A 24,335-nucleotide genomic window follows, 5' to 3' on the forward strand; every position below is an offset into this window, starting at 1 on the left:
AATTGCAATCTGCACATTCCACCTTATTACGAATGCTCCTTGCATTGAGACACAAAGCCTTCAGGACAAGAAATTCTGAAAATATATTAGTGATGGAAGCAGTAGAATAGAAGCAGTATACATGTTGTTGGGATTAATTATGCAGACCATGAAATTGAGATCAGTACTAGAACTGAGAATATGTGAAAATCGGAGCAGGTCTCACATCCTTTAAGCCTGCCCTACTATTCAAGATGATCATGGCTGATCTGTATCAGGCCTCTGACATTTTTGCCACCAATGTGATCCCACCACTTGCAACATTTCCCATCTCCTCCCCGTCTGCTTTCCGCAGAGACCGCACCACCTCTTCCTTTCTTCTTCCTGTCCCCCCCCCCCCCCCCCACCCTCACATCACATCTGAAGAAGGGTTTCGACCCGAAACGTTGCCTATTTACTTTGCTCCATAGATGCTGCCTCATCCGCTGAGTTTCTCCAGCATTTGTTTGCGTGCTATCCAGTCAAATCATACTATACTGTACATGAGCACCATCAAGCCATGCACATTACAACAAGTAGTATAAAGAATAATACTAGTGGGCAGTGGGCAGGTGCTATAGGCCTGCACAGGAAAGTAGACGCTCCAGCCCCCACGGGTCTCGGGTAGATGGGGCTCGTCAGCCTGGGAAGGCAGTCCATCTAGGAGAGGGAAAACTCTGATTTAAAACCTCCACTGCCTTGTGGCCATATCTAGTCATGGAAAAGGCTCCAGGAGTAAACCTCAAGAAAATCCGGAGCCCCAAAGGTAGTTCATCGTTGTCTACAACCTCGCTCTGGCAGCCCCTGCGACGGCGCTGGTGCCAAGCTGTAACGGCCCTGCTGTTCCTTTGGATCGATCAGCGACGTGGAGAGGGCGGACGTGCTGCATGGGCAACAGCCTGTCCTCCATACGACATCGCCCAGGCTTGTATCCGACCAGGATGCATCACCCATGGTCAGTCATGACCGAGGGGGGCCTACTAAATACCAGTATGCAGGATATGGAGATACAACTACCTGCAGATGCTGGAATCTTGAGCAACACAAAGGGTTAGAGAAACTCAATGGGTCACACCTCTTCAACCCTCACCCTGAACACCGGCGTTCCACAGTGCTGTGTGCTGAGCCCCCTCCTCTACTCCCTCTTCACCTACGACTGCACACCTGTACATGGTACTAGCACCATCATCAAGTATGCAGATGATACAACGGTGATTGGCCTCATCAGCAACAACGATGAGTCGGCCTATATGGAGGAGGCCCAGCTCCTAGCAGCATGGTGTGCTGATAACAACCTGGCCCTTAACTCCAAGAAGACCAAGGAGCTCATTGTAGACTTCAGAAAGTCTAGGGGCGGCATGCACACCCCCATCCACATTAACGGGACAGAGGTGGAAAATGTTTCCAGCTTCAGGTTCCTGGGGGTCAACATCTCCGATGACCTCTCCTGGACCCACAATACCTTAACTCTGGTCAAGAAGGCTCACCAGCGTCCCTTCTTCCTGAGGAGACTAAAGAAGGTCCATCTGTCTCCTCAGATTCTGGTGAACTTCTACCGCTGCACCATCGAGAGCATCCTTACCAACTGTATCACAGTATGGTATGGCAACTGCTCTGTCTCCGACCGGAAAGCACTGCAGAGGGTGGTGAAAATTACCCAACGCATCACCGGTTCCTCACTCCCCTCCATTGAGTCTGTCCATAGCAAGCATTGTCTGCGAAGGGCGCTCAGCATCGTCAAGGACTGCTCTCACCCCAACCACAGACTGTTTATCCTCCTACCATCCGGGAGGCGCTACTGGTCTCTCCGTTGCCGGACCAGCAGGTCCAGGAACAGCTTCTTCCCTGCGGCTGTTACACTACTCAACACTGTACCTCGATGATTGCCAATCATCACCCCCCCCCTCCGGACACTCCTTCCACCAGGAAAAAAATAATAATTGCACTACTATGACTGAATGCACGTAAATATATTTATTTATTGCTCATATTCTTTGTCGCTCTTCTAGGGAGATGCTAACTGCTTTTCGTTGCCTCTGTACTGTACACTGCACAATGACAATAAAGTTTGAATCTGAATCTGAATCTGAATCTTTGGAGTGAATGGTCAGGCTGAATGAGAATCTTGACCTAAAATGTTGTCTGTCCATACCCACCAAAGATGCTACCTGACCAGTTCAGTTCCTCCAGTACTTTGTAATTTGTTCAAGAATGAAGAATATATACTGTTACAACATTGTAGTATTACAGTTACAGAGAAAAAATGCAAGGTCCACAATCAGGTAAATTGGAAGATCAAGATTACACACTAATTTACGTGAGGGCCGTTCAGTAGTCTGATACAATGGGTGAGGAAGCTGTTCCTGAATCTGGTTGGACACGTTTTCAAGCTTTTGTATTTTCTGCCTGATGGGAGAAAGGAGAAGAGGGAATGACCAAGGTGTAAAAGGTTCTTAATTATGTAGCCAGCCTTCCCCGAGGCAGCCTGGCACAGAGGGAGTCAAAGGTTGTGTCAGGCCTGTGTGATGGACTGAGCTCCATCTAAAATTCTCCACAATTTCTTATGATCTTAGTCAGAGTTGTTGCCAAGCTGCAATGTGTCCCAATAGGATGTTTTATGTGGTCCATCTGTAGAAGTTGGTAAGAGTCATTGGAGACATGCCAAACCTCCTTAGCCTACTGAGGAAGTCGAGATGTGATGTGTTTTTTGGCTGCAGCTTCAATATGGTTGGTCCAGGACAAATTGCTGGCGATATTTACGCCTTGAAGCCTGGAAATCTCAACCATTTCTCCTTTCACATCAATGGTGCTGATTGGTACATTGTTAATATGGGTTAAAATATCTGGTTGATAACTCGCTTCCTGAAGTTGATAACTAGCTCTTTCATTTTGTTGACATTGAGGGCGAGATTGTTGTCTTGTCAACCGTGGTACTAAGTTGTCTATCGTCTTGCCCTGCTCCATCTCATCATTGTTCAAGGTCTGGCCCACCACAGTAGTCTCATCTGAATCCCTGTAAATGGAGTTGGAGCTGACTTTGGTCACTCAGTCATGAATGTACAGGGAGTGTGGTCTTCTTCTTGCGAATGAAACATAAACCAAAGGAATAGTTAGATCTCAAAACTGATGTTGAGCAGTCAGGTTGTTGTCTCTGCGTCAATGTCTGCCAGGCCCTGAGCTCCATTTGGTGGGTGGTAGAGCGGGCACTCAGAGATGACATGGTTGGCTGTCTGTTGTTCTGCTCCGCATTCACAGGCTGGGCTCTGGCGGAGTCTCCATCTCCACATGCTGGCAATGAAACGCCCAACTCCAGTACAAAGTCTGTTGAGTTTCACCCATGCTCCTCTGGGGAGGTTGTAATTATGCTCCTAGAGCTAACCCCCTTAGTCTAGTTCAGTAAAACATCGAGTCAAGCATTGGACCACTAAACCTTTTATTTTATGAAACAATGACAAATTCCCTATACGCTACCTAGCTACACTGCAGGATCGATCCTTGTCTCTGCTTGTCCAAACCCTTCAGCCTCCTGCAAGCAGACACTTCCAAAAGGTTATGCGTCCCAAGCGCTCCTCTAGAAGATCGATAACGAACCTCGTGGGGGTTACCTTTTATTGGTCATCGAAACCTTTGAGGCAGATCTACATAGGGGTGGTTGCCCCTATAAACCAATCACAGATATCGATTACATTATGGTGTTATTGACAGTTCACCAACCCAATTACAAAGCATCCGATTATAATATTTCTACAGAAGCTTCTGGAAAGAAGTCAGTTGACCCAAGTAATGCAACATTTTCCTGGGGAGTATAAACAATTCAAACAAGGCTTCACACTTCAGCCAATCCTCAAACAGTAACATAGACACCTTGCAACATTATTAACAGTATTTATAATCCTCCTGCAGCCAGCCTATCATGCTAATGCATTTGCAACACCTTTGGTTTTCTCTGCATACATTTTAACAATAGTGAGGACATCTGGACCTCACCTTATCTGATAGTTCAATCTAGGACCTTCCTGGCACCGATTTGCAGCTCTCAGCTTTGCACAGAAATTGACCAAACAGGTTTTGCCGATGCACTGATTCTTCATTTTATGCATCTCTATTTTTGCCCATATTAACAAGGTTAGACCCTGAGAGGTTAAGAGTGCATTTCTTGTGGGACACCAATGTTAAGAATTATCAAGGAGGATGTTTTATCCTCACTGATTGGTGTCTATGGGTCAGGAAGTCAAAGATTGAGTTGCAGACTTAGGTCCCGCAGTTTGGAGATGAGTTTGGTTGGGATTATGGTGTTGAATATGGATACACCGTCATTAAAGAGGAGTTTGTTTTTGTTATCTAGATTTCCTTGTTACCTAGATTTCCCAGCAATGAGTGTTGGGCCAGGAAGATGACCTTTGCCATGGACTTGTTGCCTGGTGGGCAACCTGCAGTGTATCAAGGCTGTCTGCGAAGTTGGAGATAATGTGTCATAACATGCCTCCTGAAGCACATCATGATGGTGGATGTCTGAGCCACTGGAAAGTGGTCATTAAGGCTTTTTGTTTTTCTTTCGTTGCTGGTGAGCACAGACTCATTGGGTGGAAGGATCTGTTCCCATGCTGTTGACTCCATGATCATAACTAGCTTTCATCCACTATTGTGCATACTTATTCATTTGATTTTGGGTTTTTGTTTCAGTGAAAGAATAATCAGTTATTTGAAGTGTGCTGAGACAAGATGCTTGCTGCAGTAAGTATATTAATTAAAGCACTGGCTGGTATTTACATAAATGCCAAATTTAACGAGCTAAAAACATTCTAAAAATAGCCTGGTACAGTTAATTAATCTTTGTAAATTACTGGTAATGTGCATATAATCTTAAAACTAATCAGGTCAAAGCTTCTCACATCAGTGGTTCTGAGTATGGCCAATGTTCTAATAGATGGAGCATGGAACAGCTCACTACATGATGCATCTGATGTTAGAAGAACAGAGAAAAATCAAAGTTGGGCAAAAATGTCACACTGCCTCCGTGATTAGTTAGGAGAGCTGATGTAAACATTGGCAATGACATTTCTGCTATCTGAGTAAGTCATTGCTTTCAGGAGACAAGAAGGCTTGGGAAAAGATCAAATAGAAAACTGGAGTGGTGGAGAAGTGAATACAAATGTGCCAGATGACCTCCATCTGTGCAGTATCACTCTATTTCTTTATAAAATTCAACACTGCTGGGGTACTGTCCAAAGAAACAACTCCTCGGTTTTAATTTATATGCCAGGGAATTGACTTCATTCGACGGATTAAATAAGGTCTTTTGATGTTTGGATCCAACAATAACAAAGCACTGTTGCGAAAGTTGCACAATAATTGTTGTTATCGGTTTATTATTATCATGTGTACCAAGATACAATGTTTTGTATGTCATCTAGATAAATCATACCATAGGCTACGTTTCGGGTTGAGACACCTCATTCCCTGACTCTCAGATTGAAGAAGGGTCTCACCCGAAACGCCACCTATTTCTTTTCTCCAGAGATGCTGTCTGACCTGCTGAGCTACTCTAGCTTTTTGTGTCTATCTTTGGTTTAAACCAGCATTTGCAGTTCCGCTTTTCTTGTGCGGCACGGTGGTGCAGCGGTAGAGTTGGTGCCTTACAACAAATGCAGCACCGGAGACCCTAGTTCGATCATGACTACGGGTGCTGTCTGTACAGAGTTTGTACGTTCTCCCCGTGACCTGCGTGGGTTTGCTCCGAGATCTTCGGTTTCCTCCCACACTTCAAAGATGTACAGGAATGTAGGTTAATTGGCTTGGTAAATGGAAAAATTGTCCCTAGTGGGTATAGGATAGTGTTAATGTGCAGGGATCGCTGGTTGGCGCAGACCCACTGCGGTTTCCATGCTGTGTCTCCAAACTAAACGACATAAATCATACCATAGACGGTTACATCAGGTCGTGCAAACAAGCAAATAAAGAGACAGCAGAATTTAACCTTAGAGCTAGAGAAAGAGTGCAGATAAAAATAAAGTGCAAGTACCACAATGAGCTACATTGCAAGACTAGGAATTCATCGTACATTAAATGCGACACAGCATTGTATTGTGTTATCAATAACAGAAGATCCTATTTTGATTGGAACTAGACATTGGCTGCCTTGTGTATCTTATGTGTTGTGCTGCATTTTGATGGAAGCACCATCTGCTAAATTAGTTCTGAGCTTGGAAGCAATAATTTTCCATTGGAGGGAGAATGTTGCATACTTCCATGTGTTCCTTAGGCATCCCTCGTTGCCATATTTCATGTGTTGGCTCTGCTCGATTTCAACAGATTGGGAACAGAGAGGATGATTTCCTTTGTGATGTAGCTGTAGCAAAACCAAATTGATTTATAGAAGAATGCATTTATAATGTAACTGCTGAGATTCACTCCTTGACTGGGGTCGGGGGGGGGGAGTGGGAGGGTGGGAGGGGGGGGGAAAAATCCAGAGGACCTGCATTTTATTTGGATGTCAGGATGCACCATACTTTTTCATGCCAGTAGTCACAAGGTTATGGACCTGATCATGGCAGCAAGGATAGATATTTAGTCCAACTTTTCTTTAATTTTCTCCTTTCTCCAGTTTTCAATGCCTCAAGGGCATGTCCCACTTGGGCGTCATTTGCGCGTCATCTACGCGATATCATTTACGCATCACGACGTATGACTCGCGCGTCGTGACGCGCACGTGATGTGCGTATGGTGCGCATTGCGCGCGCATGGCGTGCATTATGCGCACGTGGTGGATGGTGACGTAGGCAGTGATGCACGGTAGCACGCGACGCCCCAGGATTTTGGGATGTACAAAATCTTCGTGCACCATCTGCGTGACGCGCAAATGACGCCCAAGTGGGACAGGCCCTTCAGCCTCGCCTGCTACTCCACCCGGTTTTTCTTCTCACAGGACATGCTGCCCATTCCAGAAGTTCATCTAATAAACAACATGCCTGAATTCATCTGGACTCTTGGAGTACTTTTTGTTTATTGTTCATTGTTTAGAGATACAGTGAGGAAACAGGTCCTTCGGCCCACCGAGTCCGCACCGACCAGCGATCCCCGCACATCAACAGTACCCTACACACACTGGGGCCAATTTTACATTTTATACATTTATACCAAGCCAATTAACCTACAAACTTGTATATCTTTGGTGTGTGGGAGGAAACCGAAGATCTCGGAGAAAACTGATGCAGGTGTTGGTGAGAAGGTACAACCTCCGTCAGACAGCACATGTAGTCAGAATCAAACCCAGGTCTCCGGTGCTGTAAAGGGCCTGTCCCACTTGGGCGTCATTTGGATGGCGCGCAAAGATTTTATACATCCCAAAATCCTGAGGCACCGAGCGTGACCGCGCATCACTGCCTACGTCACCATGCACCATACGCGTGTAATGCGCACCATGCGCACATCATGTGCGTCGTGACGCGTAAATAATGTTGCGTAAATTACGCGCAAATGACGCCCAAGTGGGACAGGCCCTTAAGGTAGCAGCTCTACTGTTACGCCACAGTGTAGCAATGTTACAAAATTTTGAGATTTTAAAAATCAAGTCTGTAATTTATCCCATCAGATAAAGCATAAAAATAAGTTTAATTTGACACCTAATTCACTTTCATATCTCAAGTATTTAAAAAGATATGGCCATTTTCATACTCGGAAATGAGCATCTTGTTCCCTATTGATTTTCTATGGACATAACAAAAAAGCTGTGATCGTGAACAGTCAAAAGCCCATAACTTTCTTAAAAATTAAGAGAACTGAATAAAATTTTCAGTTATCATAGATTGAAGCATTCTGAAACAAATATAAAATAATCTTACTTGGATGACCTGAAATTAAAGCATATAATTAGTTAGTTACCTAATTGTAGCTAATTTCAGACTTCAATTACTAGATCTAAACATCTATCCATTTCTTAATAAATGATTAACATTTTAAATAGCCTAAATGTCCAAATAATATTCACAAATAATTCACAATAAAACATGATTTTAAAATCTCATTTACATTAATTTATAGACCAAATGGAAGGAATTTAGTGTTCAATTGCTGTAAATAAATGCCCATTTTAAATCAGCTTTCCAGTGGGTCCCTGTGGAACGCGCTGGTTTGGAACGTTCACATTGCGGTAGATTTGTGCCCCCAAATGTCCAGAAAAATACTGCGTGATATAATGGGCCCAAAATGAGCTACTCGCAATATTAAACTTTGTATAAAGGGATCTTAAGAAGCCCTTTTTAATGTAAAAATATACAACCTACCTTCAGATATTTGCTCTATGAGACCCTGCGGTTGCTGGTGGTCGCGGGTTTAGAGATTGATTTTTAAACTACTATAACTATTATACGAGGCCTTTAAAACTAATAATAGCTTTTGCGACGGGGTCTTCCAGCGATTTTTCGTTAATAATTAACTAGGCTGAACATCTTCGATTTGAACAGCCTAGAGAAAATCGCGTTTTAAACCCGCCCCCTCTAAACGGCGCCAAAATCGCGCACACCCGCAGCGGCAGATTTTCAACGACGCTTCAGGTAGGCTTTGCAACATACCTACACAGTGCTGTCCAATATTGATAGTGATACCACCCAATTCTTTCTTCAATACTGGAAATCTTTTCTGTATTAACTTCACGATCTCCACCCCGTAATAAGAAAGTCAAATATTACAAGCCATATCTTGTTTTCTATACCTCTGACGGTTTTTTTTCATAAGACCACCAATGTTGTTGCTACTTCCATTTGTGGAACCCTTCAACCTAAATGTGGACACACCTTGTTAGCTGTGGAGAGGTGCCACGTAATATTATTTATCAGCAAAAACACATTTAAGTGGAGGGGAAGTGAAATACAGGCAGGATATAAAATAAATATACATTATAAGGAACAGAGCCAAAATCTGGAGTTAATATATGTAGTATAAACAATTACTTCTCCACCCAGATAGGATTGTTAGATTTAGCCTTTCCTAAATAAGAACTTTTTAAAAATTGAACACCAAAGTTGTATGATGTGGCTTTGTAGTTGGTAGAAGATTTGCACCATCAATTTTCAGTTCAGCAGCAATACTGGCTGCCCCAGTGATCTTATTGGAGGTACACAAAAATGCTGGAGAAACTCAGCGGGTGCAGCAGCATCTATGGAGCGAAGGAAATAGGCAACCTTTCGGCCCGAAACGTTGCCTATTTCCTTCGCTACATAGATGCTGCTGCACCCGCTGAGTTTCTCCAGCATTTTTGTGTACCTTCGCTTTTCCAGCATCTGCAGTTCCTTCTTAAACACCAGGGATCTTATTATTATCCAGTGGGCACAAGGCCTTTCAACCCCTTATTACTGTAGGTGGTAGTGAGAATGGGAAGCAATGGGATGTTCAAGAATACACATCCAAAATTACATGTTGTGTTCCCAGTTCTGAGCTGTGAATTGTTCTTGCAGACTCCTTTTAAATTGAGCTATAAAAGTCTGAAAGCACTTAAATTTAACGCACTCTGATAAAACATGCCATGCTTTCTCAGTTTCAGTTGCATTTCAGTTTGTCACATGATACCGAGGTACAGAGAAATGCTTTTGTTGCGTACCATCCAGTCAGCAGATAGACAATATGTGGTTACAATCGAGCCATTTAAAGTGTATAGATACATGATAAGGGAATGACGTTTAGTGCAAGGTAAAGCCAGCAAAGTCCAATCAAGGATAGTCCGAGTATCACCAAAGAGGTAGATAGTAGTTCAGCATTGTTCTCTGATTGTGGTAGGATGATTCACTTGCCTGATAACAGCTGGAAAGAAACTGTCCCTGAATATGGAGCTGTGTGTTTTCACACATCTATACCTTTTGCCTGATGGGAGAGGGAAGAAGAGTCAGTGGCCAGGGTGCGACACGTCTTTGATTATGCTGCTGGCCAAACCGAGGCAGCGTGAGGTATAAATGAAGTCAATAGAAGGAAGGTACACGAAATTGCTGGGGAAACTCAGCGGGTGCAGCAGCATCTATGGAGCGAAGGAAATAGGCGACGTTTTGGGCCGAAACCCTTCTTCAGACTGATGGGGGGTGGGGAAAGAAAGAAGGAAAAGGGAAGGAGGAGGAGGAGCCCGAGGGCGGGCGGATGGGAGGGTGGGAGGAGACAGCTAGAGGGTTAAGGAAGGGGAGGAGACAGCACGGGCTAGCCAAATTGGGAGAATTCAATGTTAATGCCATAAGGACGCAAGGACCCCAGACGGAATATGAGGTGCTGTTCCTCCAATTTCTGCTGTTGCTCACTCTGGCAATGGAGGAGACCCAGGACAGAGAGGTCGGATTGGGAATGGGAGGGGGAGTTGAAGTGCTGAGCCACCGGGAGGTCAGGTAGGTTATTGCGGACTGAGCGGAGGTGTTCGGCGAAACGATCGCCCAACCTACGCTTGGTCTCACCGATGTAAATCAGCTGACATCTAGAGCAGCGGATGCAGTAGATGAGGTTGGAGGAGATACAGGTGAACCTTTGTCGCACCTGGAACGACTGCTTGGGACCTTGAATGGAGTCGAGGGGGGAGGTGAAGGGACAGGTGTTGCATTTCTTGCGGTTGCAACGGAAAGTGCCCGGGGAGGGGGTGGTGCGGGAGGGAAGGGAAGAATTGACGAGGGAGTTGCGGAGGGAGCGGTCTTTGCGGAAGGCAGACATGGGGGGAGATGGGAAGATGTGGCGAGTGGTGGGGTCACGTTGGAGGTGGCGGAAATGGCGGAGGATTATGTGTTGTATTTGCCGGCTGGTGGGGTGAAAGGTGAGGACCAGAGGGACTCTGCCCTTGTTGCGTGTGCGGGGATGGGGAGAGAGAGCAGTGTTACGGGGTATGGATGAGACCCTGGTGTGAGCCTCATCTATGGTGGCAGAGGGGAATCCCCGTTCCCTGAAGAACGAGGACATTTCCGATGCCCTGGTATGAAATGTCTCATCCTGGGAACAGATGCGGCGTAGGCGGAGGAATTGGGAGTAGGGGATGGAGTCTTTACAGGGGGCAGGGTGGGAAGACGTGTAGTCCAGATAGCCATGTGAGTCAGTGGGTTTGTAATGTATGTCGGTCAGGAGTCTGTCCCCTGCGATGGAGATGGTGAGGTCAAGGAATGGTAGGGAAGTGTCGGAAATCGTCCAGGTGTATTGGAGTGCCGGATGGAAGTTGGTGGTGAAGTGGATGAAGTCAGTCAGTTGTGTGTGGGTGCAGGAGGTGGCACCAAAGCAGTCGTCAATGTAGCGGAGGTAGAGGTCGGGGATGGGGCCCTGGTACGTCTCGAACAAGGATTGTTCAACGTGCCCGACAAAGAGGCAGGCGTAGCTGGGGCCCATGCGTGTGCCCATAGCTGCGCCTTGTGTTTGGAGGAAATGGGAGGAGTCAAATGTAAAGTTATTGAGGGTGAGGACCAACTCCGCTAAGCGGAGGAGAGTGTCAGTGGCTGGGTATAGGTTGCTCCTCTGGTCGAGGAAGAACCGGAGGGCTCTGAGGCCATCCTGGTGGGGGATGGAGGTGTAGAGTGACCGGACATCCATGGTGAAGATGAGGGGGTGAGGGCCCAGAGAGTGGAATGCGTGGAGGCGGCGGAGAGTGTCTGAGGTGTCTAGAACATAGGTGGGGAGGGATTTGACCAAGGGGGATAGGATGGAGTCAAGGTATGTGGAGATGAGTTCGGTGGGGCACGAACACGCAGAGACAATGGGTCTGCCGGGAGAGCCGGGTTTGTGGATTTTGGGGAGAAGGTAAAAACGGGCCGTGCGGGGCTGGGGAACGATGAGTTTGGAGGCTTGGTCAGGTAGGGCGTGGGAATTGATGAAGTCGGTGATGGTGCTAGAAATGGTGGCCTGGTGCTCGTCAGTGGGGTCATGGTCCAAGGGTAAGTAGGAGGAGGTGTCCGAGAGTTGGCGCGCGGCCTCAGCTTTGTAGAGATCGGCGCGAGATTGGACACCTCCTCCTACTTACCCTTGGACCATGACCTTTCCCCCTCTGAACGCACTGCCATCGAATCACTCCGCAAAAACCCAGACTGGGTCATCAAACCAGCCGACAAGGGAGGTGCCGTGGTAGTCTGGCGCGCCGATCTCTACAAAGCTGAGGCCGCGCGCCAACTCTCGGACACCTCCTCCTACTTACCCTTGGACCATGACCCCACTGACGAGCACCAGGCCACCATTTCTAGCACCATCACCGACTTCATCAATTCCCACGCCCTACCTGACCAAGCCTCCAAACTCATCGTTCCCCAGCCCCGCACGGCCCGTTTTTACCTTCTCCCCAAAATCCACAAACCCGGCTCTCCCGGCAGACCCATTGTCTCTGCGTGTTCATGCCCCACCGAACTCATCTCCACATACCTTGACTCCATCCTATCCCCCTTGGTCAAATCCCTCCCCACCTATGTTCTAGACACCTCAGACACTCTCCGCCGCCTCCACGCATTCCACTCTCTGGGCCCTCACCCCCTCATCTTCACCATGGATGTCTGGTCACTCTACACCTCCATCCCCCACCAGGATGGCCTCAGAGCCCTCCGGTTCTTCCTCGACCAGAGGAGCAACCTATACCCAGCCACTGACACTCTCCTCCGCTTAGCGGAGTTGGTCCTCACCCTCAATAACTTTACATTTGACTCCTCCCATTTCCTCCAAACACAAGGCGTAGCTATGGGCACACGCATGAGCCTCAGCTACGCCTGCCTCTTTGTCGGGCACGTTGAACAATCCTTGTTCGAGACGTACCAGGGCCCCATCCCCGACCTCTACCTCTGCTACATTGACGACTGCTTTGGTGCCACCTCCTGCACCCACACACAACTGACTGACTTCATCCACTTCACCACCAACTTCCATCCGGCACTCCAATACACCTGGACGATTTCCGACACTTCCCTACCATTCCTTGACCTCACCATCTCCATCGCAGGGGACAGACTCCTGACCGACATACATTACAAACCCACTGACTCACATGGCTATCTGGACAACACGTCTTCCCACCCTGCCCCCTGTAAAGACTCCATCCCCTACTCCCAATTCCTCCGCCTACGCCGCATCTGTTCCCAGGATGAGACATTTCATACCAGGGCATCGGAAATGTCCTCGTTCTTCAGGGAACGGGGATTCCCCTCCGCCACCATAGATGAGGCTCACACCAGGGTCTCATCCATACCCCGTAACACTGCTCTCTCTCCCCATCCCCGCACACGCAACAAGGGCAGAGTCCCTCTGGTCCTCACCTTTCACCCCACCAGCCGGCAAATACAACACATAATCCTCCGCCATTTCCGCCACCTCCAACGTGACCCCACCACTCGCCACATCTTCCCATCTCCCCCCATGTCTGCCTTCCGCAAAGACCGCTCCCTCCGCAACTCCCTCGTCAATTCTTCCCTTCCCTCCCGCACCACCCCCTCCCCGGGCACTTTCCGTTGCAAACGCAAGAAATGCAACACCTGTCCCTTCACCTCCCCCCTCGACTCCATTCAAGGTCCCAAGCAGTCGTTCCAGGTGCGACAAAGGTTCACCTGTATCTCCTCCAACCTCATCTACTGCATCCGCTGCTCTAGATGTCAGCTGATTTACATCGGTGAGACCAAGCGTAGGTTGGGCGATCGTTTCGCCGAACACCTCCGCTCAGTCCGCAATAACCTACCTGACCTCCCGGAGGCTCAGCACTTCAACTCCCCCTCCCATTCCCAATCCGACCTCTCTGTCCTGGGTCTCCTCCATTGCCAGAGTGAGCAACAGCGGAAATTGGAGGAACAGCACCTCATATTCCGTCTGGGGTCCTTGCGTCCTTATGGCATTAACATTGAATTCTCCCAATTTGGCTAGCCCGTGCTGTCTCCTCCCCTTCCTTAACCCTCTAGCTGTCTCCTCCCACCCTCCCATCCGCCCGCCCTCGGGCTCCTCCTCCTCCTTCCCTTTTCCTTCTTTCTTTCCCCACCCCCCATCAGTCTGAAGAAGGGTTTCGGCCCGAAACGTCGCCTATTTCCTTCGCTCCATAGATGCTGCTGCACCCGCTGAGTTTCCCCAGCAATTTTGTGTACCTTCGATATTCCAGCATCTGCAGTTCCCTTTTGAACTCAATAGAAGGAAGATTGGATTGTGTGATGGTCTGGGCTGCGTCCACAATTCGCTCTTGGAGTGGTTGGAATAACCACTGCAGTAGGAGATATCATCATCATACACTCATCCATGCAAGTCTGATTCATCATAAGAAGTGCATAGTCACATTTCTTTTTTGCTGTAATTCAACATGGAAAGCAGTATAATCAGGTTCCTGTCTAGGAAAATCAATTTCACCCATACAGCACTTAACAAAAGCAAATTTGATTTGATTTGGTTTGATTTGATTTAATTTATTGTCATTGTCTTCAATTAAGAGACAACAAAATTATTTTTCCCTTACAGCCATACAAAAAATAAAATAAAAAAAACACCAAAACACAGAACACAGTTAGTCCACAACACAAACATCCCCACAGCAGCACCAAAGTTCCCCACTGTGAGGGAAGGAACCAAAGTCCAGTCAACAAAGTCCATGTTCCCCAATGTTCATCCGTGGTCGGGGCCTCCTGAGCCCCCCGCAGTCGCAGCTACGGGCGGCCCGATATTCAGGTCCTCTCGCCGGGAACGATTGAACCCCGACGTCGAACGAGAGAACATCCTCAGCGGCCTGGACCTCTGAATCGGCCACCTTCCACTTTCCACCGGAGTCCGCGGCTACCGATGTCCAAAGGCCGCGCTGGGCGGAGATTCGCGCTGGCGACCCCCGGCAAAGGGTCCCAGGACTCCGTGATGTTAAAGTCTGCGCCACCCGTGTTGGGAGCTCTGCACCCACAGCTCCGCGATGTTGGAGCAGCAGCCCAACACTCAGGAGCTCCAAGCGGCGATCCCAGGTAGGGCCTCGCCCGCTTCGCAATGTTTCCAGCGCCTCACCGCCGCTGCTGAAGCTCTGGTCCGGTCCGGCAGGAAAGGACACGCCAATCCAGTTGGTAGGCTGCGGGGGGGCGAGGACGCGACTCGGATAATAGCCGCATCCTCGCCAGGAAGCGACTGAAGGACGGTTTCCCCCTACCCTACCTGCTTCCCCCACATAAAATACTGGAAAAAAAAAACTAAATGACACACTCTAAACATAACAAAATTAAAAAAGACAGCCAGACCGTGGGCGGAGGCAACTAGCAACAGCGTCACCGGATGTCCAGACCTCTTTCCAGAGGTCTGAAGAAGGGTCTCGATCCGAAACGGCACCCATTCCTTCTCTCCAGAGATGCTGCCTGTCTCGCTGAGTAGCTCCAGCATTTTGTGTCTCTCTTCGGTTTAAACCAGCATCTGCTGTTCCTTCCTACACGAGAATGATTCCCTTCTGAGTTGTTCAACTCCAGATCTACCTGAACATGAGCAGTGATAATAGTTAAGAGCCTTGCAATTTGGGAAAGTCACATTTTACAACATTTTTTTAAATTTATAGAAAGGACGTTGACCTTCCTATCCATCAAATGAATACATTGCTCGATATTTAACATTTTAACGTAATATATTCTCCAGTCATCAGTCATGAATTATATATTATAAATCATTTCGACAATTCACACTTGTGGCATTGAATATCGAGTAATGCTATTAAAATGAATGAATAGGGGATAAATTTAAAACAGCCCAACTCCAATGTTTAAGCATTAGTTTTTGCTCAAAGTGTATATACTGTTTAGTCAATGAATGGCCATTATTGATTTTTTTACAATTCAAAAGTTATTTTCAAAACTGATGAAATGTTGACCCTGAGTTAAGACATTTCTCAGGCTGTCTGTAACATCAATGCACAATGAAAGTAAAGGCACTGATGGCAAACTTGGTTCTGTTAATCTTTTACGCTGCAGGGTCAAACAAATTGCCACATCAGAGAGTATGCAGCAGCATTTTTGTACTATCCCAATGTGGTTTCAAAGCACCAATCATAGATTTGTGGAACTATGTTGACCTTTAAGATCGCCCGGTCACCCAGGAGATGCAAGCACCATCCAATCTGGCAGAGAGGCGGAGGATGTCATGTTTCATTAACCATCTGTACACACTTTAGCTGAAATGATGGCATTAGTCACAGTATCCAGTTCTCAGGAAGAGAAAGAATAATTCACTGCCTGCAAATTGTACGTATTAACTCTCGATGGGGAGTTTTTATGTGTAGGAATTGGGTGAGAACGGGATGGTTTTTATAATCTCCATACCTGACCAGGTCATCAAGCAGCTGATTCATGACCCATTGTATGAGGCACCAGAAGGTTATTAGAGGTCATCTTAATGTACATCTTGGCCTTATATCATCTGATCTATCTCCTACAGAGTCAGAGGCTGGGGGAAGACAAGATAAAATTATATAAAATTATGAAAGGCATTGATCAGGTAGACAGTCAGAACCTTTTGCTCAGGGTGGAAGTGTCAAAGACTAGAGGGCATTGCTGTAAGGTGAGTGGGGGTGAAGTTTAAAGGAGATGTGCGGGGCAGATGTTTTTTTATTCAGAGAGAATTGAGCGCCTGGAACGTGCTGCCGGGGTGACGGTGAAGGAAGACACAATAGTGCCATTTAAGAAGCATTTTAGGCAGGCACATGGATATGCCCAATAGAGGGATATGGAAGATAGACACAAAATGCTGGAGTAAATCTACAGGACAGGCGGCATCTCTGGAGAGAAGGAATGGGAGACGTTTCGGGTCGAGACCCTTCTTCAGATTGATCAGACCCCAGAGATGCTGCCTGTCCCGATGAGTTACTCCAGCATTTTGTGTCTAATTTCAGATTAAACCAGCATCTGCAGCTCTTTCCCACCCACTGTGGGATATGGATCATGGAGGAATATGGATCAGGAGAATGCAACGGTGATTAGTTTAACATGGCATCATATTTGGCATGAACATTGAGGGTTGAATTTGGCATGAACATTGACAAATGGCACAATGGGCTAAGTGTTCGGCTGGCAACCGGAAGGTAGCCGGTTCGAATCCCGCTTGGAGTGCATACTGTTGTTGTGTCCTTGGGCAAGTCACTTCACCCACCTTTGCCTGTGTGTGAATGTGTGTGAATGTGTGTGAGTGATTGGTGGTGGTCGCAGGGGCCGTAGGCGCAGATTGGCAGCCACGCTTCCGTCAGTCTGCCCCAGGGCAGCTGTGGCTACAGAAGTAGCTTACCACCACCGAGTGTGACTGAGGAGTGAATGAATAATGCGATGTAAAGCACCTTGAGTATTAGAAAGGCGCTATATAAATCCCATCCATTATTATTATTATTATGTGCCTATGCTGTGCTTTTCCAGGTTTAGTGTTCTATATTCAATTCAATTCAATTCAATTCAATTCAACTTTAATGTCATTGCAAAAATACTAAGTATGGGTACAACGAAATGCAGTTTTGCGTCAGTCCGTAGTAGTAGTGCATATAGAAATTAAAAAAAAAGAAGATACAGAATAATCAAAAATACAGAATAATTAAACAATGGGGACGGAGGGACCGGAGAAATCTATCGGCGGGACTCCGAGTTCAGCAATGTGATGGTATATACTATGGTTCTATACTACAAAGAATAAACTTTAAAGTATTAATAAGTGGTAAATAATAATATGTAAATAGCTGTCCATTTTCGATGGTAAGAAATATGAGTAGGAGTAAAACAATCGGCTACTCAATCCCTTCAATAAGCTCACAGTTGATTTGATTCTGGCCTTATTCTATTTTCCTGTCTTTTCCCTCCCATCCCTGACTTCCTAGCTGTCCAAAGATCTCACCCTTGTCATTTATTGATTCAACTATCTCAGGTAGCAGCACTTGCAAAGAATTATGGTCGTAACATATAATTTTGGTTTGTCAGTGTCTTATCATTTGCCATATGTTGAAAGGCCTCTGGATTCTTAATGTTTAAGTTTATTTCAGGTTCTCTTGAAGATCATTATGATTTCCTATATTTTAGATTTATTGTTATACTCACTCACTTGACACCAAGAAATGGCTGAGAACGCTTGATACACAAAGTCTGGGAGAATGGACCATTCCAGCAGTGATACTGAAGACACAGCACTCCAGAAGTAGTTCTGGCCAAGTTGCTTTCGTACAGTAAAAGCACAGGTATCTCCTAACCATGTGAAAAGGTATGGCTTTTTTAGGCATGGTAGTGCAGTGGTATGGCGCCAGAGACCCAAGTTTGATCCAGACTATGGGTATTGCTGTATGGAGTTTGTATGTTCTCCCTGTGACCATGTGGGTTTTCTCCGGGTGTTCCGGTTTACACCCACACTCCAGAGACGTACAGATTTGTATGAATGAATACTTTATTGTCACATTTGACAAGTCACAGTGAAATCTTTTGCTTGCATACCCAAGGTATGCAAATAGTCACCACATAAAGGACTTTTACGAAGTTACAAAGTATCCCTCACCAGGTCCCCCTTGTTCTTCCTTCCCTCCCCCCCCTCCCCCACCCCCATACCAGGTCCCCATTGTCCATTGTTCTACCCCCCCCCCCCCCTCACGGTGGTCCCCCCCCTCCCCCACTTCCGTGCTTTATCTCTAAAACAAAAGCTAAAAGCCTGTTCACATGGAGCAGGATGAATACCATCCAGCTAATTACCAACTGGTCAATCTACTTTCAGTTGCCATTAATCTGCTTACCAAAACCCCCTTGATGTTCATCAAGACTACTCAGCTCCAGAGATCAACACGGCTTTGTCTCAAAGGTGGACAACAGAGCTGAAATCCAGAGGTGAGATGAGAGTGACTATCCCTTGACGAAGGTAGCATTTGATGGAGTGCAGCATCTAGGGGCCACGGTAAAGCTGGCATCAAGGGACATCAAAGATGGAACATCCAAGGAGTCATGCCTCGCACAAAGGAGGAAAGCTGTGGTTGTCAGAAGGTAATCTGTCCCAAGGCAACTTGCAGAACTTCCTCACGGTGTATCTTAGGGCCCAACCATCTCTTGAAAAAGCAAGGGACCATAGATGCTGGTTAACAAAGGAAAGATACAAAATGCTGGAGTAACTCAGTGGGTCAATTTATACCTCATCAATCTCCTAGCTACCTATTTCACAACTCTCAAATCCTTTGTCTCAGACCTTGTGTGTGTTCATCTCTGCCCTTTGTCCAACCATTTGCCTATCAAATGGTTGCTTCATGTTCACCCTCACGTATGTTCACCTATGACCTGCCATGCTTTGTCCTGCCAATCCACACTTCTCAGTGTCTTTCCTCCCACCCTTGTAATCGGTCTGAAGAGAGGTACCGCTCCAAAACATCACCTACCCATGTTCTTCAGGGATGCTGCCTGACGCGCTGAGTTACTCCTGTACTTTGCATGTTAATGAAACACTGGTTTAGTAACAAGTGGAATATTGCCTTCAACTCTGGTCAATAGACTTTAGGAATGATGGAGGCAGGTGCTGAATAGATTTTCCAAAATTAATCCAAGATGAAGGAATGATGTTATGCAGAAGGGTTAGAAAGACTGGGATTATGCTCCTCAGACTGGAGCAAAATGAGAGCAACCGTGATAGAGATATCTAAAAGAATGATGAGTCTAAGCAGGGTAGGTGGGCAGAAACTGCCTCCATTAGTGATAGAAAATTGTATATTCTGTCACTGAAATTCATTGCGTTATCTTTGGTGGAGTATATTTCCGAGAAAGAGCTCAATACTCTGACGGCAACATGGCCCATTTAGTGTGACTAAATGCCAAGGCACCAATCTTCATAAAGATTGATAACCAAATACCACAACCAGTATGGTCCAAGTTCATTGAAAGATCAAAAATAAATATATTTTTTAAGTCCAGCCTCTGATTGTTCTTGGTTTTTGCCTCCGGCTTTACCGTTCCTGATGGGCAGGAAGAGAACGAGATGATCTGACACATTATTTTTACATGGCTTGCTCCAGGTGGTCTCTCAAGTGGATTTTAAAATTGGCTACAGGGGCCGACATGTTCAATTTGTGATTTCTTAAAAACCTGAGAGCTGTAAATTAGATACCACATCCTCTGTGGTGTATCTTTGAATTTATGCTTCCTCATAGTCAAGCTTGAAAGAAAAAGCAGAGAACAGCCACCCCATGCTTTGAATGGGTAAAATCTGCAGTGCCAGTATGATAGCTGTAGGTAAACAATGATTGTATCAGTGCCTCTTTCAGTGTTCATGTTATACTCTGTAGGAACTGGTTTAAAATGAAGATGGAGTAACTCAGCAGGACCGGCAGCATCTCTGGAGAGAAGGAATTGGTGCCGTTTCGGGTCGAGACCCTTCTTCAGGCTGAAAACTGAAAAGGGTCTCGACCCGAAATCTCACACATTCCTTCTCTCCAGAGATGCTGCCTGTCCCACTGAGTTACTCCAGCTTTTTGTGTCTATCATTGATGATATACTGACAGGGTTTCAAAGGCTGTGATCTCCAGCCCCAGATTTCTGCTCAATCACCTCAACGTGTGACTTATCAAACAGCATAACACATGAACCTTGAGCCCCCAGGATGTAACTTAACCTATACTGCCCTTTCTGCACTGTGGAATCTGTTAAAACAAGGCTGCATATTGTTGAGACTGTCAGCTGTGATACGCACTGGGTTGATATGCACCGTGGCATGAAAAGTCTATTGTGTTGGGAGAGTGTACAGTGGACTCGCATGTGCTTTATGTCAGGACCAGACAGTGGAGTCTATTGTTCGAGATCCAAAGGGTCACAGTTCAGGCCTTGTACATTTAAAGTGCTCAAGCATTCTGCTTGCTCCAAGAACTCAGAAATCAGTAAAGGAAAACAGGTTGCAGGAGGAGTGATTGGAGTCGGAGTCGGTGTCTCTGTGGGTGAGGAGGGAGTGGTTTTAACAAACTGGTATTAACAGATTCCACAGTGCAGATCAGGTGAAGGCAGTTATATTCTGAGGGCTTAAGATTTATGTGTTATGCTGGGAGCAGCTCCATCCAAGTGCACAAAATCACAGAGAATTGTGGATGCAGTCCAGACCATCGCGCAAACCAACCTCCCTTCCATTGACTGCATCTACACTTCATGATGCCTCGGCAAGGCCTGCAGCATAATCTCACTTCCTCTTCTCCCCTATCCCATCAGTTGCAGAAGTTTGAATATAAATACCTCCAGATTCAGGGAAAGTTTCTTCCCAGAGGCTATCAGGCAACTGAACCATCCTATCACCAACTCGAGAATGGTCCTGACCTGCCATCTACCTTATTGGAGACCCTCGGACTATCTTCAATCGGACTTTACTGGATGTTATCTTGCACTAAACGCTATTCCCATTATCCTGTATCTGTACACTGTGGACGGCTTGATTGTAATCATGTATAGTCCTACAGCTGACTGGATAACATGCAACAAAAAGCTTTTCACTGTACCTCGACACACGTGTGTTGAAATGATCAGACGCACACATGGAGGTTAGAACTCATAGTCTTTAATGCAATACTAATGGAGGGTACACACCGTGCTTTCATTTCCGTGGTCTGCATCTAAACTGAGAGAGAGAGAGAAAGAGACAGGCTATAAGCCGGCCCAGGGTATGGATAAAGATCTAGACTGGAGTACATAAGGAATGTGTAACATGCATAATCTGTGTGGTGATCTATGTATATAGTAAGAAATACTAATCTACAATGTGACAATAAAATAAACTAAACTAGTTTGCTGAAGATAGCAAAGGCAACATGTGGGGAAGTGGGAATTGGTGGATCAGATTGGAGAATTAAGGTGGGGAGAAGAAATGATGAGGTTACACCGAGGTGAGGGGGTAGTTGAGTTTAAGAAATTTTATTTTGGGATGGGATGACAATGAAAGGTTGGGGTTGACTAGTGCCTGAAAGGGTGCCACAGCAAGATGTAAGGACATGATCATACTGGAGAGGCGATTCCCATCAGGATGAATGAACATTGGAGTTATGTGAAAAGACTGAGTTTGCTTTCCTTGTAGCAGAGTGGGCCAAGGGGGACCTGATTAAAGTACATGAAATTATAAGGAGCAGGACAGATTAACAAAATCACCAGAACAAAAGTAAGACTTTATTCTCCATAGCAGAGGCATCAAAAAATAGAAGACATTAGATTAATGCAAGTGGTAGGAGGCCTAGAGAATATCTGTAAAATAACTTTATTGCCTAGAGGGTGGCTGAAATCTGGAATGTACTGAATAAAAGGATGGTGGATGTAGGCTTGTCATAGTATTCAAGATCTATGCAGATGAGCATGTGAAATGTTATGGCTCTAGGCTAACTGCTGACAAATAGGATATTTTTTAAATCTGGTAACACTAAATTATCTGGGTTTGGTCTGAATGATATGGACCACTGCCTGCTATTCCTCTGCACCATTTTTGACGCCTTCTGTTTAATTTAGTTTTTAGTTTAAAGATATAGCATGGAAACAGGACCTTCAGCCCTCCGAGTCCGCGCCGACTAACGATCCCTGTACACTAACACTATCCTGCACACACTAGGGATAATTTACATTTATACCAAACCAATTACCGTACAAACTTGTACGTCTTTGGAGTGTGGGGGGAAACCTCCGGACAAAACCCATGGTGAACTTACAAAGTCCATCCAGACAGCACCCATAGTCAGGATTAAACCAGGGTCTCTGATGCTGTGAGGTAGCAACTCTAATGCTGCGCCACCGTGCCTTGTCTTTTTGCTTTTTCACTCTCCTTAGTGTTTTATTTCAGAATGGCTGCTCTTATTTTCATATTAACTGGGTCATTATCTTGTTCCTGCAGAGACTAAGTAATTTGCACAACATGGATTTGCCCTTTGTTCACTGGTTGGCAACTTCTGATGATCATTTTGATCTTTGTGAGCAAAATTACTCCATCAGGCCTCATGTTTGTTGTGATTGCAGGTTTTGGTAAAACATACCTGCCATCATCTTGCAATTTAAACAAGTGATAACTAGTCGAATCTTTTTTTTTTTCAGTCCATTAATCTTAAATTGCACTGTTTTTCAGTCATATTCACCCATAGGCTGAAATGTGTCATTCTCTTAAGTTCTTAATAACTAATTAAACTGAAGATTCTGTTGGAACAAGATAGATTTATTCCAGACTAACTAACCTACCGCATAATATAATCTCTTCCGCTATTGAAAACCACAAAATTCTATTGCTACTTAGTAATCAAAAAATCGAAACAAATTTTCCAAAACATGTTGGTAGATTTATTGGGATCAATTTAGATACTCAACATGTATCCTAAATTCTAATTTCCACATCTTAATCATCTGAAAAATATAAAAGAGAACATTATATCTTGACAATCATTTAACAAAATCAATATTCACGATCATACCTTCAAAGATATTAAGAGATCTCTCCTTATAAATAGAGTGCTGCCTCGGAAAGGTTAACATGTTTGAACTGAATACTAAAATGTTGTGCTTACAGAATCTTAAGTATTTGATCTAATAGCAAAGTGCCATAAAGGTGCTGAGAATCAGAAATTAAACAGAAAATGCTGGAATGTGGCTTTGTGGGTTAACTTGTCTCTGTAAAATTGCCCCTAATGTGGTGGGAGTGGGTGAGGAAAGTGGGATAACCGAACTTGTGTAAATGGGGAGACAAAAATGCTGGAGAAACTCAGCGGGTGAGGCAGCATGTATGGAGCGAAGGAAATAGGCGACATTTTGGGTCAAGACCCTTCTTCAAACTGATGTGAGGGTGCAGAGGGTGGGGAGAAGAAAGGAAGAGGTGGAGACAGTGGGCTGAGGGAGAGCTGGGAAACGGAGGAGAAAGCAGGGACTACCTGAAATTGGAAGTCAATTTTCATACCGCTGGGGTGTAAACTGCCTAAGCAAAATATGAGGTGCTGCTCCTCCAATTTATGGTGGGTCTCAATCTGGCCATGGAGGAGGCCCAGGACAGAAAAGTCGGTTTCGGAATGGGAGAGGGAGTTGAAGTGCTGAGCCACCGGGAGATCAGGTTGGTTATTGCGAATCGAGCGGAGGTATTGGGCAAAGCGATCACCAAGCCAATGCTTGGTTTCACCGATGTAGAGCAGCTGACACCTAGAGCAGCGGATGCAATAGATGAGGTTGGAGGAGGTGCGCGTGGACCTCTGGTGCACCTGGAAAGATGGCTTGGGTCCTTGAATTGAGTCAAGAGGGGAGGTAAAGCGACAAGTGTAGCATTTCTTGCGGTTGCAAGGGAAAGTGCCAGGAGATGGGGTGGTTTGGGTGGGAAGGGACAAATTGACAGGGAGTTACGGAAGGAGCGGTCTCTGGGGAAAGCCGACAGGGGAGGAGATGGGAAGATGTGGCCAGTGGTGGGATCCGGTT

Source organism: Amblyraja radiata, chromosome 19 (genome assembly GCF_010909765.2).
Source record: "Amblyraja radiata isolate CabotCenter1 chromosome 19, sAmbRad1.1.pri, whole genome shotgun sequence".
Taxonomy (NCBI): domain Eukaryota; kingdom Metazoa; phylum Chordata; class Chondrichthyes; order Rajiformes; family Rajidae; genus Amblyraja; species Amblyraja radiata.